The sequence below is a fragment of the Mesocricetus auratus genome, unplaced genomic scaffold, assembly GCF_017639785.1.
Source record: "Mesocricetus auratus isolate SY011 unplaced genomic scaffold, BCM_Maur_2.0 contig_11144_pilon_obj, whole genome shotgun sequence".
Taxonomy (NCBI): domain Eukaryota; kingdom Metazoa; phylum Chordata; class Mammalia; order Rodentia; family Cricetidae; genus Mesocricetus; species Mesocricetus auratus.
This window is the reverse complement of record NW_024431353.1, coordinates 28,132-31,596: the sequence shown is the minus strand read 5'-3', so window position 1 is coordinate 31,596 and position 3,465 is coordinate 28,132.

The following is a 3,465-nucleotide window of genomic DNA, read 5'->3' as shown; positions in this document are numbered from 1 at the left end:
CAACCAATATATAGAAAAGAATCGTTCAGTTTTCTGCTGATCCAGTTAATAAGAACTACTCTCCAGGAAATAATATGCTTGATGCTCAGGGAGATGTAGAAGCATGTCTGCCTTACTACCTACAGAGTTGTCTGGTATGTTCTGAGAGGGCTTTCCTTGAACTCACAGAGTTTTTACTTCTTATGCCTCCTTTGTCAGGGGCTTAAATAAAGGTATGTCTCAATTGCCTGAAGAAAACTATACTTTCATTGATGGACGTAAGGGATGAGAATCCAACCATTGTTCACTCTTTCATATGACATTGGATCTTCTATTTACTGGATCATTTGGCATGTAAAGTTTTCTACAGATATAGTAATTTTAGCCATTGCCAGGTGAACATAGAATGATGTTTCTGCTGCAAGATTCTACAGAACTTTCACAGGATGTTGTGTAATAGTTTTTGTAGAAAATCAGGATGTTAATTTCCAACTTTCATCCTAAGGATAACAATGCTGGTTTCATTTAATGAAACAGCTCCCTGGAGATACTGTGTTCTCTGGAACACATCTGAGGAAATAATTATCCACTATGATAGCCTTCATCTTGCGTATTTCCTGGGTGTAAGTTTCCTTTCCATCAAGAAACTTGAGCATGTTCCATGACCATGTCCAGTTGTTTAAGCTGCAATATTGTATTGTCTATCTATAAAATGAGATGCTCCAAGTTTAATTCATCATGACCATTCTGTTTAACTCTCCTATCCCATTATCCATGGATTTAATAGGTTATTCCTTTTGTAATAATGTTGTTCCCAGACTGTTGGAGAATATATATAATACTCAGATCAACCTGTGACACTTGTGCTAGAGGCTAAAAATATTCAAGGAAAATTACTCTTGTTCATTAGTGATATAAAAATGACTTCTGTCAAAAGATCAATGTTGAACGTCAGGCACAATTTTGCTTTTTGTGAGGTCATCTGACATGGAAGGACCCCATTAAGACTATGTACTAGAACAGAAAAGCTGCAGCATTTGCTGGAGCAAGCTTCAGGTAATGATGAAAGCCTCCTGCAGGCACTGTCCCAGTGAAGTGACCACATTGAATTGACAATGGGCAAATTGCTCACTTTCAAAACCATTGTCTGACATGTACTTCATCCATGAACACAATTTTAAGCTCCTTAAAAGGAATATTTACAAATAGATAAAGGAAAAGAAGAGAGAAATAAGGGAAAATGAAGTAAAGGAATAGCTAGAGGAATGAAAAAATACACATGATATAATCATACATGAAAATGAGTAGGAAAGAATAGTAGGAGATGAATAATGGGAAGGGGGAATTAGCAGGGAATAGGACAAAGAGGTAAATAAGGTCAAATACAGGAGGGATACAAATAACATACTAATTATTAATGAAGGAATACATAAAATACATACATAAATATAGAAATTCATTATTTAGCCATAAAATAATAGTATACATCAAATTGAATATATATTTATTTTAATATATTTAATACACATATTAAATATGTGTAGTAACTTATGTAACAGAAGTTAATGAGAACTAAACAATTAACATGGTAGAAAAGTAAGTATTTGGTTTTGTAGACAAATGTGAGTAGAATATATCATTTTATCATATTTTAACAAAATGGAGAAGTATTAACATTCTTTGCAGAATTACACATATTAAACACAAAAACATACAAAACTCAGTTTTCTGAAAATAACAATGTGTGCTTAATTCCAAGGATAGAGACCAGAATAACTAAGGTTCAGTATGACACTAAGGATATCCAAATTTCCCATGTCGTGCTAACACTCTGTATCAATGCTCTTACATACCTTCCGATAGACTAAATTCAGCAGCTGTCAAATTAGAGGAAATTACATATCCTATATCAACTTCAGTCTAAAGTAAGAATTGTCAGAAAATGTTTCTGAACACATGTAAGAAATAAAGCTTACATGGGGCTGGATATATTGGAGTCAATAAGTTTCTTCACCAAGAATTTTACTTCTTAAGGGAGAGGACATCAACTAACAAAACTCATTGATAAAGTTCTGCACAGACTATGTTCAGTGATATTATGTACTCATACCATTGATAATTGTTCCAGTTTCTTGGCTAGTATCCAAGTCTTTGGCCATAGCTGATTGGGAGAAATCTAGTGCATGGTAGCAATCATTGATGTACCAAGGCACATGCCTCAGGATACAAAAATATACAAATATAATATTGCCTCTCAGCTGCTACCTCCTTAATTGGCCCATCATAATTTGCCAGCTTCTTTCGTCTCCCTTGGGCCCAGGGTTACCAGGCAGCAATTATGACTTAAGAGTGGGTCTTACATGTTCTCACAAAAGTATAACTGATCAACCTATGCCCTCTGCAAGCTGATTAAAGATGTGTGGCTTTCCATGCTTGGAGGCCTCTGGCAGTGTGATTGTGTGGGGTGGGGGTTGGGGGGACTTGGGAACCAGTTAAATAAAAAATTATTACAAAAGATAATAGCACCACATGGACACAAAGGAGGAAAGTAAAAGCATGTTAAAGCAACTTATGTAAGACCGTGACTGCACTACATGCTTCAGGCCCCAGATGTGGGAGCATTTCCATTGCAAATCCCCACCTACAATCATGGACAGTCAGAACACAGAAATTGTCCAAAGTGATTGATGCTGTGAATAATGATCATCATGGAACTTTAACTACTAGATTTGCCATTTTCTTTATCCTCTTAATGGAGTATGACTTATCATACTTTTGCATGCATGTGTGTCATATATATATATATATATATCATATATTTTAAATATACATATTTATGTATAATTTCAGAAGGTGTTTGCCACCTGTACTTTTGCTTAAACTTAATAAACATTTATTACAGGCCATGAAGTTGCAGCAGGTAAAAAATAGTTGGAGTGTATTTTGGATTAATGGTCACCTGAATTTTCAGTTCAGATTACCCTGAGCCTTTCATGCCAGAGGGAAAGGCCTTTTGAAGCTTGTAGTGGTTTATTTTGGGTTTGTTTTCCAACATAATCCTTAGTAAAAACTTGCTTAGAAAAAAAACAGATTTCCTAGAATTCATTGAAAATTATCGACAACATACCCAAACTCATGGTACACTTTGAAAGCAGTGCTAAGAGGCAAGCCCTTAGCAATACATGCCTAATTAAAGAATCTAGAGAACTCTCACACTATTGACATGACAGCATACCTGAAATATCTAGAATAAAAAAATTACCCAGGAGAATTAGTTTACAGCATATAATCAAATTGATGGTTGAACATTAAAATAGAAACAAAGGAAACAATAATAGAATCAATGAAATAAAGAGTGTGGTCCTTGAAACAACAAGGTAGAAAAAACCTTTATCCTATCTAACCAAAAGTCAGAGAGAGAATATGAATTGTAACAAAATCAGAAATGAATGGGGGTACATAAATTGGACACTGAAGAAATCTAGG